Genomic DNA, 16,996 nt, shown 5'->3' with positions numbered 1-16,996 from the left:
TCTGTTTCTATGAGTTTGACTATTTTAGATACCTCATATAAATGCAATCATGTAGTATTTGTATTTTTTTTAGAGTTTTTTTTTTTTTAATTTTAGAGAGAGATAGAGTGTGGGGGAGGGCAAAAGGAGAGGGAAAGAGAATCTTAAGTAGACTGTGTGATGAGTGTGAAGGAAGATACAGGACTCCATCTTATGATCTAGAGATCATGACTTGAGCCAAAATCATTTGATTTTGCCTCTCTCTCTTTTTTACTTGTGTTCACCTGTTCTGTTTCTTAAATTCCACACGTGAATGAAATCATATGATATTTGTCTTTCTCTGACTTAATTTTGCTTAGTATAATACACACTAGCTCCACCCAAGTCATTGCAAATGGCAAGAGTTCATTCTTTTTGATGGCTGAGTAATATTCTATTGTATATAAATACCACATCATCTTTATCCATTCATCAGTCGATGGATATTCGGGATCGTTCTGTAATTTGGTTACTGTTGATGATGCTTCTGTAAACATCAGCATTCATGTGCCCCTTTGTATCACTATTTTTGAATCCTTTGGGTAAATACCTAATAGTGTAATTTTTGGATTGTATGGTAGTTCTAGTTTTAACTTTTTGAGGAACTTCCATACTGTTTTCCAGAGTGGCTGTACCAGCTTGCATTCCCGCCAACAGAGCAAAAGGGTTCCCTATTCTCAGCATCCTTGCCAACATCTGTTGTTTCCTCTGTTGTTAATTTTAGCCATTCTGGCAGGTGTGAGGTGATATCTCATTGTCGTTTTGATTTGTATTTTCCTTATGATCAATGATGTTGAGCATTTTTTCATGGTTCTATTAACCATCTGGATGTCTTCTTTGGAAAAATGTCTGTTAATGACTCTTGCCCATTTCTTGACCAGATTTTTTGGTTTTGTGGGGTGTTAAGTTTGAAAAGTTATTTACGGATTTTGGATACTCACCCTTTATCTGATAGAACATTTGCAAATATCTTCTCCAATTCTGTAGGTTGTCTTATAGTTTTGTTCATTGTTTCCTTTGCTGTGCAAAAGTTTTTTATCTTGATGAAGTCCCAATAGTTCATTTTTGCCTTTGTTTCCCTTGGCTTTGAAGATGTGTCTAGCAAGAACTTGCTATGGCTGAGGTCAAAGAAGTTGCTGCCTGTGTTCTACTCTATGATTTTCATGGATTCCTGTCTCACATTTAGGTCTTTCATCCATTTGGGGTTTATTTTAGTGTATGGTGTAGGAAGGTGGTCCACTTTCATTCTTCTGCATGTGGCTGCCCAATTTTTCCAACACCATTTGTTGAAGAGGCTGTTTTTTTTCCTTTGGATATTCTTTCCTGCTTTGATGAAGGCTAGTAGGCTGTTAATCTTACAGGTATATCTCACACATGATGAGCTGTTTCTCTCTTGCTCCTTACAAGATTCTGTGTTTTTGGCTTTCTGTAGTTGGCTGTGTTGTGTCTGGGTGTGGATCTTTTTTAGTTTATCCTCTTTGAAGTCTCTTGAGCTTCTCTGTTATTCAAATAAATGTTTTTCATCAAATTTGGGGAGATTTCAGCCATTGTTTCTCCCAGTATACTTCTTTCTTTTTTTTTTTTCCTTCCAGTATATTTCTTATTTCCTTCTCTTCCTCTCTCATCTTCTCTCCTTCCCTTTCCTCTCCTTCTACAAATACCATTATGCATATACTGGCATACTTCATGGTGTCCCACAAGTCTCAGGATTTATTTATTTTTGTTCATACTTGTTTTCTTTCTGTTCCTCTGTCTAGGTAATTTCAATTGATCTATTTTCAACTTCACTAATTCTTTCTTCTGCCATCTCAAATCTGTTGCTTAACTCCTCTAGTAAATTTTTCATTTCAGTCATTTTCAACTCTAGAATTTGTATTAGGTTCTTTTAAATAAATTATGTCCCTTTATTGATATTATTTATTCTTTATTTAGTGAGCTGTCATTCTCATACCTTCCTTTAAGTCTTTAGAAATAGTTTTCTTTAGTTCTTTAAAAAATATTTATATATATTTAACAATAACTAATTTAATGTTTTTGTTTAGTAAGTCTAGAGTTGATCTTTCTCAGGGGCAGTTATTTATTGGCTCCTTTCTTCCAGTATATGAGTTATACTTTGTTTCATTGAATCTCAAATTTTCTATTGAAAAAGATAATTTATTTTTTTAAAGATTTTATTTATTTATTTGACAGATAGAGAGAGATCACAAGTAGGTAGAGAGGCAGGCAGAGAGAGAGGGGGAAGCAGGCTTCCCACTGAGCAGGACCCTGAGATCATGACTTGAGCCGAAGGCAGAGGTTTAACCCACTGAGCCATCCAGGCGCCCCCGAGAACAGATATTTTAAATAATATAATGTGGCAGCTATGGAAATCAAATCCCCCATAGGGTTTATTGTTATTGTTTATTGTTATTGATCATTGTTTATTTATTGTTGTTGTTTATTGTTGATGCTTACTTACTTAGTGACTTTCCTTAACTCATTTTGTAAAGTATGCATTTTTTTTCATATGTGGTCTTTAAAGGCTCTCCTCAGTTACCTTAGTGGTTAGTTAACAATTACAGAGATTTTCTTAAATGCTTGGAAACAGCAAATCTCCTAGTCTTTGCCAAGGGGCCCTGTGTACCCATTGAGGCACACTTTTAACACTCAGGCAGATGGTTTACAACTCTGATTTAGCTGTCAGTTCCTGTTTGTTTAGACACAGGTTCAGTCACAAGTGAGAGCTTAAAGCTGTATCAGGTCTCTTATGCACATACACACAGCTCTGTCATGCTTACAGCCCTATGCATGTGCATAGTCTTATAAATTTCTAGGACTATGTCAGAGTTTTTTAAGACCCTGAGTGGACATCTCATTCCTCATATTTTCCTTTTAAGGTTTTTGGTCAGCTTCTTGCTTGCCCTGTTATTGCCACCCTGGGCAGACTTGATGTTCAACAATTGCCTATGACTGTTTATGACAAGTACTCCAAAGAATAGGCTGTTCAAACTGGGTGAGCCCTGGAATCAGGTGAAATAAAACAAGCCTCCTGAAAGAGATTTCCCAGAAAACTGTCAGATAGGACAAATAATGACAATTCTCTGACAACAGAGATTTGAGGGAGCTCCTTTTCATGCATGCAAGCCTTCTTATTTTCACTGTGACTGTGAAACTGTTGGTTTTCAAGTGTATCACCAAGTTGGAGAGAGGAAGATGGAAATAAGGCAAACTGGGACATTTGGGTAGCTCAGTCGGTTAAGCATCTGCCTTCAGCTTAGGTCATGATCCCAAGGTCCTGGGACTGAGTCCCACTTCGGGCTTCTTATTTGGTGGGGAGCCTGCTGCTCCCTTTGCCTGCTCCTCCCTCTGCTTGTGAGCTTTCTCTTACAAATAAATAAATATAAATTTTTTTTAAAAAAAGAAAGAAAATAAGGCAAATTTACAAGGTTTGCTGTACTTACAAAGTGAACTACTCTTCTTAAGCAGATGGTCTCTGGATTGCTGCAAACATTAGGCTAATTTCCAGAGTTCTAAAAAAAGTTTATCTTGACAATTTTGGCCATTTGTTTTCTTTGCTTTTAAAGAAGTGAGGATTTTTAGAATTCTTACTTCATTGTTTCCACTAATGTTACCCACATTTTCATTTTCAGTCAATTTAGAATATTTCTAATTTTTCTTGAGACATTCTGCTTGATCAGGTGTTATTTAGTAGTGTTTTCCAGACATCTTTGTGTTACTTATTCCTAGCTTAATTATATTTGTGTTCAGAAATAGACTTTGTGTTATTTCAATTATTTTGTATCTCTTGAGTTTGTTTTATGACCCAGAATGTTGTCAATCTTGGCGAATGTTCCATATTCATAAGCCACTGTTGAGACAAAGTTTCATTAACAAATCAAGCAAACTGTTAACCTCCCACTAGTTAATGCATTAAATCCAGTGTAATATTCCACTTATCTTGGTCCAATTCCTTCAGAATTACTCCCACATTTCCCAGATCTCTGCTGATATACATTAGCAAAGGCTTTCAGTCCTTTTAGTGGTGTGTAAGCTATTTCTTCCTGGGTAATAGTGTGTACTTGATCCTATGTAGCATGCTGAAAATTAACCCTTAATTAGGGCCTAATGGTAATAGGGAGTGGCTATGGTGAGTCTTGAAGAGAATGAGCACCCCCTTTCAAGACATCTGTGCCATATGAAGTTATCACAAGGTTTCTAGAAAAGGAAGGCTAGTCTGCTCAGAAACAAAAAGGTAACTACTTTCTTGGCAAGTGAGGTCCAGAGCGACTTGAGAGCTTAACTGCCAGTTACATCTGAGTTCAACCAAATGTCCTCCCTCCAAGTTTCAAGATCCTATTCTTTCCAATTGCTATGGTCTAAATGTTTGTGTCCCATGGTCCCCCTATCCAGGTATTGGAATCCTAACACCCAATGTGATGGTGTCTAGAGGCGAGACCTCCAAAATTTGAGTAGGTCCTGAGAGTGGAAGATTCATGAATGGGATTAGTGTTTTTATGAAAGAAATCTCAAAGAATGTCTTAGACCCTCCCACAACGTGAAGATATGAGAGGGCTGCAGTGCATTAAATGGCCCTTAGTCAACCAAACTACCACCCTGATCTCAGACTTTTAGGCTCCAGAACTGTGACAAATAAATTTCTGTTGTTTATAAGCTACCCAGTCTGTGATATTTTGTTGTAGCAGGTTGAACCGACTAAGACACCAATCAATTTTCTGAGCTTTCCTCAGAAACTTGGTGGAGGGGCACCTGGGTGGCTCAGTGTTAAAGCCTCTGCCTTCAGCTCAGGTCATGATCTCAGAGTCCTGGGATCAAGCCCCGCATCAGGCTCTCTGCTCAGCAGGGAGCCTGCTTCCCCTTCTCTCTCTCTGCCTGCCTGTCTGCCTGCTTGCTTGTGATCTCTGTCAAATAAATAAACAAAATCTTAAAAAAAAAGAAAGAAAGAAAGAAAGAAACTTGGTGGAACTATGAATCCTACTGACACTAATTCAACAATATATGTGATTAAATTTTACATTTTCTTTCTAGGAATATCAGCCCTGTGGCCATTGGATATGAGAGATTTTATGGCTATCAAAGCAGCTCTCTTTTTCTCAGATCACAACTTCAGCTGAGAGATGTAAGATTTGAACTTGTCATTTTCTTTCTGTAAACATTCAGTACAGCCAGTAGGATATATTCCCACCAGTTCTTTTAGTCATCATTATCATCATGTTCAAATGCAGCAGTCGCTTGGGTTAATAGGTGAGTTGTTTCAGTTGTTATTTGTTGACAACCATCTGTAGGTAATAACATGATTATTTGTGGTGATATTGCATAACATGAGCTACTAGTATCCCACTTTCTATTGGCAAGGATCTCAGCACTACATTCAAGCTCAAAGGCATGACTAATTAAAACCCCAAATTCAATCTTTTCTGGTTTATCTCTTGGGACCATTCCCAGTATCTAATCTGGATGGGTTAGGGTCCACTTAGCAGAAAGATACTACACAGTAATTTAAACAGGGTAAGTTTAGTGTAAAGAATTATGAATTGTAACAAGGAATTATTTAACAAAAAGAGAAGAGATTTCTAAAGAGTCAAATAGGAGATATAGGGAATAGCACTACCTCCAGGAGTGAGCAGAGCATTCAAAGAAGTAACAAATCTGAAAAATGGCTCCACTCAGGCTGTGATCTAACCCTCATTGGACATGGTGAAGCTCTGGTTCACTGAGTTACCAGGGGAAGTCATCTAGGAAGGTGTCCCACTGATAGAACTCACGAGGGCTGCTGCACACTGTGCAGAAAGTTGCCTTCTAGGGAACCAAAGGAAGCCATTAATGGTTAGATACCACATGCTGATGGTCACTAAATGCTGTTGGCTGTCACACATTGCAAAAGAGACTTACTACAGAAGCCCACTGAGAAAAGCATACTAAAACCAGGAAGAGAAACCGGTTTTTTTCTTTAGTGTCTCTCCAGCACTGTGACCTGACAAATATTATCATTGTTTCATCAGGCAAAAGAGAAATGTTTACAGGCTGAAGTTCCATTTTACAGAGCAGGCAATGAAGTATGGACCTGGAGCTGAAAGGTACTCAAAATATCTCTAAACAAACTACTTATTAATCATAATGGTGTGAAACCTGATCCCTTAATCAAATGACAGAGGTTAACCTCACCAATGATGGAAGAAACCACTATGTGGGCTACTTAATGTAATGTAATTTAAAAATCCAAGAATTTTTTTATGTTCTTGCAGAGATGCATAACCTGAATCTAATTATGAAGAAACATAAGAAAAAAACCCAAATAAACATTCTGCAAAATAACTCTCCTGCAGAGTTCAAAACTGTTGAGATCCCAAAAGCCAAGAAGGACTAAGACACTCTTCTATATCGAAGGAGAATAAAAGAAATCTGATCACAAGAATCTTTGGCTATAAAAGACATTGTTGGGACAGGTATTGAAGCTTTAGTGGGATTTCTAGGAGTTCTTTGTACTGTGCTGGCAGTCTTTCTGTAAGTTAATATTATTTCAAAGCAAAATAAAAGAGTAAGTTAAACAAATAACACAGTCCTATCTGTTAATACAACTGCATGTCTCACCAAAGCAAATACAAATTCCTTAGAATGCCTTCAAAGAATTCCCATGGGTAAAGTTCAAAAATATATAAGCTCATAGTAAAAAAAAAATCATAAAACACCCAAGGAAACAACATATCATATATGAAAGCCAGCATAAAATCAGGTAGCAGAATCAGATCCATAGACTGCAGAATCATTACAAACATAACATAAAATATTCATGTTTATTATATTTTTTAAAATGAAGGAATGAGAATATGGATAAAGAGTAAGAGATTATTTTTTAAAACAACAAACATAATATGGAAAACAAATGAATTTCTAGAAATGGAAAATGTTATACTCAAAATGAAGATTAGGAAGATAAATTTGAAGGAATTATTTTACACTTAGCACAGGAAAAAATGAAAGCAATTAAGACAAAGGGAGGATAAATTAAGAAGGTCTAATTAGTTTTCAGAAGGAAAGGATAGAGTGAATAGAGAAGCAGCAATATTTTAAAAGATAATGCCTTAATCCATTCATCAAATACCAAGAATGATAAGCAGAAAATCTTTACTTAAATACTTTATAGTGAAACTAGAATATAAGACCAAGAAAATCCTAAAAACTAGCCAGAGAGAAAAAACATGCCCATGAAAAGAATGCCATTAGACTGATAGCTGACTTATTAACACTGGCATCAAAAGCTGAATGAGATTAGACAATTAAGTTTCAACCCAAAATTCCCCTTGTTGAAAATATCACTTATGAACCAATTCAAACTAAAAATAATTTTTAAAATTATTTGTATTAACACATAATGTGTTATTTGCCGCAGGGGTACAGGTCTGTGAATCATCAGGCTTACACATTTCACAGCACTCACCATAGCACATACCCTTCCCAATGTCCATAACCCAACCACCCTATCCCTAATCCCCTGCCTCCCAGCAACCCTCAGTTTGTTTTGTGAGATTGAGAGTCTCTTATGGTTTGTCTCCCTCTCGATCCCATCTTGTTTCATTTTTTCCTTCCCTACCCCCCACAACCCCTGCCCTGCCTCCAATTCCTCATATCAGAGAGATCATACAATAATTGTCTTTCTCTGATTGATTTATTTGCTCAGCATAACACCCTCTAGTTCCATCCACCTCATTGCAAATGGCAAGTTTCATTTCTTTTGATGGCTGCATAGTATCCCATTGTACACATATGCACCGCATCTTTCTTTTTTAAGAGTTTACTTCTCTCAAATCACATTTTTAATTAATTAATTAATTAATCCATCTATTTATTTAGCTAATCTATTCAGCTCAGTGCCCTTGTAATTCACTTGGCCTTTCCCCCATAGTCAAAAATGGCTTATCTAAGTTCCAGACATAACATGTGCAACCCAGGAGCAAAAGGGAAGGAACCAAGACATGTATTTTTCAAACTGCCCACACCCAGCTCCCAGAAGAATTAGTTGTACATCTCAATCTCATGAGGGAGTGACATGGCCACCCCAAACTACAAAGAAAAAAGAAAGGGGAAAAATAACTCTCATGGTTGGTTTACATCAACTAAGACTTATCACCCAGGGCCTACTATGTTGCTACCTTGAACAAGGTCCAAGTACTTTTAGTGAAAAACTAATAGGAGATAAACATTTGGTGGGCAACTGACATTCACTTCCAGTCACTAATTTTTTAATTAGTCATGCTTCCAATCTATAAGAGAGAGATATATTCTGTTCCTTCCTCTATAAATTCTGAAGAAACTATGATCATAAATATAATTTTAGGTCTTTTTTTACAGTTATTTTTAAAATTTTTTATTTCTTTATAAACATATAATGTGTTATTAGCCCCAAGGGTATAGGTCTGTGAATTGCCAGGTTTACACACTTCACAGCACTCACCATAGCATATACCCTCCCAAATGTCTACACCCCCATGAACCTCTCCCTCCCCTTCTCCCTCTGGCAACCCTCAGTTTGTTTTGTGAGATAAAGAGTTTCCTATGGTTTGTCTCCCTCCTGATCCCATCTTGTTTCATTTATTCTTTTCCTACCCCCCACACCCCCCACGTTGCCTCTCCACTTCCTCATATCGGAAAATCATATAATAGTTGTCTTTCTCCGATTGACTTATTTCGCTAAGCATAATACCCTCTAGTTCCATCCACGTTGTCACAAATGACAAGATTTCATTTCTTTTGATGGCTGCATAATATTCCATTGTATATAAATACCACATCTTCTTTATCCATTCATCTGTTGATGGACATCTAGGTTCTTTCTATAGTTCAGCTATTGTGCCCATTGCTGCTATAAACATTTGGGTGCATGTGCCCCTTCGGATCACTACATTTGCATCTTTAGCATAAATATCCAGTAGTGCTATTGCTGGGTTGTAGGGTAGCTCTACTTTTAACTTTTTGAGAAGCATCCATCCTGTTTTCCAGAGCAGCTGCACCAGCTTGCATTTCCCACCAACAATGTAGGAGGGCTCCCCTTTCTCCACATCCTTGCCAACATTTGTCATTTCCTGACTTGTTAATTTTAGCCATTCTGACTGGTGTGAGGTGGTATCTCATTGTGGTTTTTTGTTTTTTTTTTAATATTTTATTTATTTATTTGTCAGAGAGAGAGGTAGAGAGAGAGCGAGCACAGGCAGACAGAATGGCAGACAGAGGCAGAGGGAGAAGCAGGCTCCCAGCCAAGCAAGGAGCCCGATGTGGGACTCGATCCCAGGACGCTGGGATCATGACCTGAGCTGAAGGCAGCGGCTTAACCCATTGAGCCACCCAGGTGTCCCCTCATTGTGGTTTTGATTTGTATTTCCTTGATGCGGAGTGATGTGGAGCACTTGTTCTTGTCTCTGTTGGCCATTTGGAAGTCTTCTTTGCAGAAATGTCTGTTCATGTCTTCTACCCATTTGTTGGTGGGTTATTTGTTCTTTGGGTGTTGAGTTTGATAAGATCCTTACAAATTTTGGATACCAGCCCTTTATCTGGTATGTCATTTATGAATATATTCTCCTATTCTTTCAGTTGTCTTTTGGTTTTGTTAACTGTTTCCTTTGCTGTGCAAAAGCTTTTGATCTTGATGAGGTTTCAATAGTTCATTTTTGCCCTTGCTTCCCTTTTCTTTGGCGGTGTTTCTAGGGAAAAGTTGCTGTGGCTGAGGTTGAAGAGGTTGCTGCCTGTGTTCTCCTCAAGGACTTTGAGTCTATTTTTGTGTGTGGTGTAAGGAAATGGTTCAGTTTCATTTTTCTGCATGAGGCTGTCCAATTTTCCCAACACCATTTGTTGAAGAGATTGTCCTTTTTCCATTGGACATTCTTTCCTGCTTTGTCAAAGATTAGTTGACTATAGAGTTGAGGGTCTTTCTGGGATCTATATTCTGTTCCATTGATCTGTGTGTCTCTTTTTGTGCCAGTGCCATACTATCTTGATGATTACAGCTTTGTAATAGAGCTTGAAGTCTGGAATTGTAATGCTACCAACTTTGATTTTCTCTTTTAAAATTCCTGTCACTATTTGGGGTCTTTTCTGGTTCCAGATAAATTTGAGGATAATTTGTTCCATTTCTTTGAAAAAATGTGATGGTATTTTGATAGGGATTGCATTAAATGTGTAGATTGCTTTAGGTAGCATAGACATTTTCACAACATTTGTTCTTCCAATCCATGAGCATGGAACGTTTTTCCATTTTTTCTTTTTGTGTCTTCCTCAATCTCTTTCATGAGTACTATAGTTTTCTGAGTACAGATTCTTTACCTCTTAGGTTAGGTTTATTTCTAAATATCTTATAGTTTGGGGTGCATTTGTAAATAGATTGACTCCCTAATTTCTCTTCCTTCTATCTTGCTGTTGGTGTATACAAATGCAACTGATTTCTGTGCTTTGATTTTATATCCTGACACTTTGCTGAATTCCTGTATGAGTTCTAGCAGATTCGGAGTGGAGTCTATTGGGTTTTCCACATAAAGTATCATATCATCTGCAAAGAGTGAGAATTTGGCTTCTTCTTTGCTGATTCAGATGCCTTTTATTTCTTTTTGTTGTCTCATTGCTGAGGCTAGGACTTCTAGTACTATGTTGAATAACAGTGGAGCTAGTGGACATCCTTGCTGTGTTCCTGATGTTAGGGGTAAAGCTTTCAGTTTTTTCCCTTTGAGAATAATATTTACTGTGGGTTTTTCATAGATGGCTTTGATAATACTGAGGTATGTACCCTCTATCCCTACACTTTGAAAAGTTTTGTTCAGGAAAGGATGCTGTACTTTGTCAAATGCTTTTTCAGCAGCTATTGAGAGTATCATATGGTTATTGTTCTTTCTTTTATGAATGTATTGTATCACACTGATTGATTTGTGGATGTTGAACCAACCTTGTAGTCCAGGAATAAATCCCATTTGGTCATGGTGAATAATCCTTTTAATGTACTGTTGGGTCCTATTGGCTAGTATTTTGGTGAGAATTTTTGCATCCAGATAAAGAATGTTGGATATCTGAATTTTTGCATCTCGATCAAGGGTATTGGTCTGTAATTCTCCTCTTTAATGGAGTCTTTGTCTGCTTTTGGGATCAAGGTAATGCCAGCCTCATAAAATGAATCTGGAAGTTTTCCTTCCATTTCTATTTTTTGGAACATTTTCAGGAGAAGAGGTATTAATTCTTCTTTAAATGTTTGGTAGAATTCCCCTGGAAAGCCATCTGGCCCTGGGCTCTTGTTTGTTTAGGAGATTTTCAATGACTGCTTCACAATCTCCTTACTGGTTATGGGTCTGTTCAGGTTTTCTATTCCTTCCTGGTTCAGTTTTGCTAGTTTACGTGTCTCTAGAAATGCGTCCATTTCTTCCAGATTGTCAAATTTGCTGGCCTATAGTTGCTCACAATATGTTCTTAGAATTGTTTGTATTTCTTTCCTGTTAACAGTTTGTGATCTCTCCTCTTTAATTAATGATTTTACTAATTTGGGTTCTTTCTCTTTTCTTTTTAATAAGTCCAGCCAGGGATTTATCAATCTTATTAATTCTTTCAAAGAATCAGCTCCTACTTTCATTGATTTGTTCTGCTGTTCTTTTGGTTTCCATTTCTTTGATTTCTGCTCTGTTGGGTTTAGGCTTTCTTTGCTGTTCTTTCTCCAGCTCCTTTAGATGTAGGGTTAGGTTGTTTCTTGAGAAAGGCTTGTATTGCTACATATTTACCTGTCAGGACTGCCTTTGCTGTGTCCCACAGATTTAGATATATTCAGATTTGGAACAGTTGTGCTTTCATTATCATTTGTTTCCATGAATTTTTTTCAATTCTTCCTTAACTTCCTTTTTGACCCATTCATTCTTTAGTAGACTGCTCTTTAGCCTCCATGTATTTGGGTTCTTTCCAAATTTCCTCTTGTGATTGAGTTCTAGCCTCAGAGCATTGTGGTCTGAAAATATGCAGGGGATGACCCTAATCTTATGGTACCAGTTGAGACCTGATTTGTGACCCAGAATGTGATCTATTCTAGAGAATGTTCCATGTGCACTAGAGAAGAATGGGTATTCTGTTTCATTGGGATGGAATGTTCTGAATATATTTGTGATGTCCATCTGGTCCAGTGTGTTATTTAAAGCTTTTACTTCATTGTTGATCTGCTTAGATGATCTGTCCATTTTAATGAGGGGGGGTGTTAAAGTCCCCTACTATTATTGTATATTGTCAATGGGTTTCTTTGGTTTTGTTATTAATTGGTTCATATAGTTATCTGCTCCCATATTAGGAGCATAGATATTTAAAATCCTTAAATCTTCTTGTTGGACAGAGCCTTTAAGTATGATATAGTGTCCTTCCCCATCTCTTATTAAAATCTTTGCCTTAAAATCTAATTTATCTGATATAAGGATTGCCACCCCAGCTTTCTTTTGACATCCATTAGCATGGTAAATTGTTTTCCACCCCTTCACTTTAAATCTGGAGGTGTCTTTGGGTCTAACATGAATTTCTTGCAGACAGCATATCAGTGGGTCTCTCTCCCTTTCTCTCTCTCTTTTTATCCATTCTAATACCCTGTGTCTTTTGATTGAGGAATTTAACCTATTTACATTCAGGGTAACTATTGAGAGATGTGAATTTAGTGACATTGTATTGCCTAAAAGATGACTGTTACTGTATATTGTCTCTGTTCCTTTCTGGTTTGTTACTTCTGGCTCTCTGTTTGCTTAGAGGACCCTTTTCAATGTTTCCTGTAGGGCTGGTTTGGTGTTTGCAAATTCTTTTAGTTTCTGTTTATCCTGGAAGCTTTTTATTTCTCCTTCTATTTTCAGTGACAGCTTAGCTGGATATAGTATTCTTGGCTGCATAGTTTTCTCATTTAGTTCTGAATATATTATGCTAGTCGTTTTTGGTCTGCTAGGTCTCTGTGCATAGGTCTACTGCCAATCTAATGTTTTTACCATTGCATGTTAGAAACCTCTTGTCTTGAGCTGTTTTCAGGATTTTCTCTTTCTCACTAAGACTTGTAAGTCTTGCTATTAGATGACAGGATGTGGACCTATTTTTATTGATTTTGAGGGGAGGGTTCTGTGCCTCCTGGATTTTGATGCCTGTTTCCTTCCCTAAATTAGGGAAGTTCTCCACTATCATTTGCTCCAATATACCTTCTGCCCCTCTCTCTCTTTCTTCTTCTTATGGGATCCCAATTATTCTAATATTGTTTCATCTTATGGTATCACTCATCTCTTGAATTCTTCCCTTGTGGTCCAGTAGTTGTTTTTCTCTCTTTTCCTCAGCTTCTTTATCTCCATCACTAGGTCTTCTATATCACTAATTCTCTCTTCTGTCTCATTTATTCTAGCTGTAAGAACCTCCATTTTTTAATTGCACCTTATTAGTAGTTTTTTATTTCAACTTGGCTTGATTTTTATTCTTTTATTTCTCCAGAAAGGGATTCTCTAATATCTTCCATGCCTTTTTCTAGCCCAGCTAGCACCTTGATTATCATCATTCTGAACTCTAGTTCTGACATATTACCAATGTCCATATTGATTAGGTCCCTAGCCACTGGTACTGCCTCTTGTTCTTTCTTTTGTCGTGACTTTTTCCACTTGGCATTTTATTCAGATAAGATATAAGAATGAGAGAATAAAATATTAAAAGAGTGGCAAAGATCCCAGAAAAATATACACTAACAAAATCAGAAGAGACCCAAGCCCGGGGGTGAAGTAAAAGGGAAAAAATTAAAAATTTTTTACATAGATATAGATATAGATATAGATATAAATATAGATATAGATATAGATATACTAGACTGGTGAATAGAACAGAGCCACACCCTTGATTTTGTATGTATTCTGGCCTCTTAGAAGAAACTACCTCCCAAAATTTTAAAGAAAGAAAAACTTATATATATACACAAATAAAGGTGAACACAATGAAGGGATGGAATATGACTGTAAAGATGAAAATTAAAATGATTTTTAAAAAGGAATCAATAAGATAAGTTGGAAAAAGAAAAAAAAAGGAGAGAACATGAGCAGGCTGGAGACTAGAACAAAGCCATGAGCTAGATTTAGGGTATATTTTGACCTATCAGAAGAAATTGCATCCCAAGATTTTAAAGAAAAAAACCTATATGGATACAAAAAATAAGGTTAAGTAGAATGAAGGGATAAAATATGACTGTAACAATGAAAATTTAAAAAAAATTTTAAAAGGTATTGATAAAATTGTTTAAAAAATGTTAAAAGAGGCAAGAGGAGAAGTTAAAAAATAGACTAAGAAAAAAACTAGATTAAAAAAATTTACCTTTGCAAGACTAAAGGATCATGGGAAAAACTCCATGAATTCTATTTGTTGCTTTCTCCTAGACTGGAATTCCGCAATTCTCATTGATTGGTGAACTTGGTCTTGGCTGGATGTTCTTGTTGATCTGGGGAAGGGGACTGTTGCAGTGATTGTCAAATGTCTTTGCCCAAGGTGGAATTGCACCACCCTTGCCAGGGGCAGGCTAAGTAATCTGCTTGGGCTCACTCTCAGTAGCTCTTGTTCCCTGAATGCTTTCGTACAGCTTTGGAGTACAGGAATTAAAATGGCAGCCTCCCAATTACCAGTCCAAAGGGGCTGAGTGCTCAGGGCCCCACTCCTCAGTGCACCCTCAGAAACAGTCAATCCCTCCTGTCTCCCTGGTCTCCGGCCATACTCCAAGCTCACCCGTCCTATGACTGAGCATTTTTATCTCTGGTGTATAGTCCTGTTTGTAGTCTCCAAACCCAACAAATTCCTGCCATGGGCTCCCATGCTGCTTCTCCCAGAAGAAGAAAGAGGGTGTCTCTCTGGATCTGCCACTTATGTTGTCCCTGTTCGAAAAGCAGTGGCCCAACTGTTCCTTAGATCATGGCTTAAGGTAGCCCCAGGCTGAGAGCCTACTCCTCAGTCATGTCTCCATAGTCAACTTCCCCACTCGGATTCCTAGTAGTTCTGCCACACTCAGACACCCCTGGTCTTTCTGTGACCCCAGGGGTCCTGAGAAACGCTGCATAGTCTCTGGAGTGACGTCCCTCAGTGGATCAGACTTCTAAAAGTTCCAATTTTGTGCTCTGCTGCTCCACTGCTTGCCAGGAGCTGGCCTCTTCCTCCCACAGTCTATCTTCCCATTGCTTTGGATTCACTTCTCCACACCTTCTACTCTCCAGAAGTGGTCAATTTTCTTCTCCCAGAACTGTTGTTCTTTTTCTCTTCTATCTCCTGTTGAGTTTTGGGAATGGTTGATAACTATCCAGCTGAACTCCTAGTACCTAATGATAGTTCAGTCTCCTTCTCCTCTGCCATCTTGCTTCCTCTCTCCCTAAAAATAATTTTAAACATAAAAGAATTGAGAGAATTTGTTACAAACAGATCCTAGTAAAAAATATTTTAAAAGAGAAATTTCAAGTAGGAAGGAAATAAACACAAATAGAAGGTCTTTGAGGTGTGAAATGAATATGCAAGATGGGATAAATAATTCAAATGTAAGAAAAATAATAAATAATTCTTACCCAAAAAGATAAAGAGATTTTTTCTAAGTTTTTATTTAAATTCCAGTTAGTTAACATAGAATGTAATATTTGCTTTAGGTGTAGAATTTAATGATTCATCACTTATATATGATACCCTGTACTCATCACAAGTGCCCTCCTTAATCCCCAACACATATTTAACCAAGTCCCCTGCCCACCTCCCCTCCCATAACCCTCAGTTTATTTGTTATGATTAAGAGTCTGTTACTTGGTTTTGCTCTTTTCTCCCTCCTATGTTCATTGATTTTTTTTTCTTTGAATTCCACATATAAGTGAAATGATAGGGTATTTGTTTTTCTCTGACTGCCTTAGTTTTACTTAATTTTGCCATCCATGTCACTGCAAATGGCAAGATTTCATTCTTTTTTATGGCTAAGTAATATTCTACTATATTATATTCTTTACCCATTCATCAATTGATGGATATTTGGGCTGTTTCCATAACTTGGCTATTATTGATAATGCTGTTATAAATATTGGGGTGCATGTATCCCTTTGGATCAGTATTTTTGTATGTGTTGGGTAAATACCTAGTAGTGTAATTGCTGGATCACAGGGTAGTTCTATTTTTAACTCTTTGAGGAAACTCCATACTGTTTTCCATAGTGACTGCACCAGTTTGCATTTCCACCAACATTGTAAGAGGGTTCCCCTTTTCAGCATCCTTGCCAACACCTGTTGTTTCCTATGTTGTTAATTTCAGCCATTTTGATTGGTATAAGGTGATATGTCATTGTAGTTTTGATTTGCATTTTCCTGATGGTGAGTAATGCTGAGCATCTTTTCATGTGTCCATTAGCCATCTAATTCTTTGAAGAAATGTTTATTCATGTCCTCTGTCCATTTTTTAACTGGATTATTTGTTTTCTGGGTGTTGAGTTTGATAAGTTCTTTATACATTTTGTATACTAATCCTTTACCAGATATGTCATTTGTAATATCTTCTCCCATTCCAGGGGTTGACTTTTAGTTGTATTATTTCCTTTGCTGTGCAGAAGCTTGTTATCTTGATGAAATCCCAATAGTTTATTTTTGTTTTTGTTTTCCTTTCCCTGTGTCTAGTAAGAAGTTGCCATGGCCAAAGCCAAAGAGCTTACTGCCTATATTTTTCTCTAGGATTTTTATGGTTTCCTGTCTCACATTTAGGGCTTTCATCCATTTTTAATTTATTTCTGTATATGGTATAAGAAAGTAGTCCAGTTTCATTCTTTTTGTTTTTGTTTTTCTTTTTTGCATGTTTCTGTCCAGTTATATTACAAAGCTATAGTGATCAAGACAGTGTGATACTGGCATAAAAACAGACACATAGATCAATGAAACAGAGTAGAAAACTCAGAAATGAACCTTCAGAAATATGGGAAATTAATCTTCAACAAAGCAGGAATGAATATCCAGTGGAAAAAAGA

This window comes from Mustela erminea, chromosome 10, assembly GCF_009829155.1.
Source record: "Mustela erminea isolate mMusErm1 chromosome 10, mMusErm1.Pri, whole genome shotgun sequence".
NCBI lineage: Eukaryota > Metazoa > Chordata > Mammalia > Carnivora > Mustelidae > Mustela > Mustela erminea.
This window is presented reverse-complemented; position numbering follows the sequence as displayed.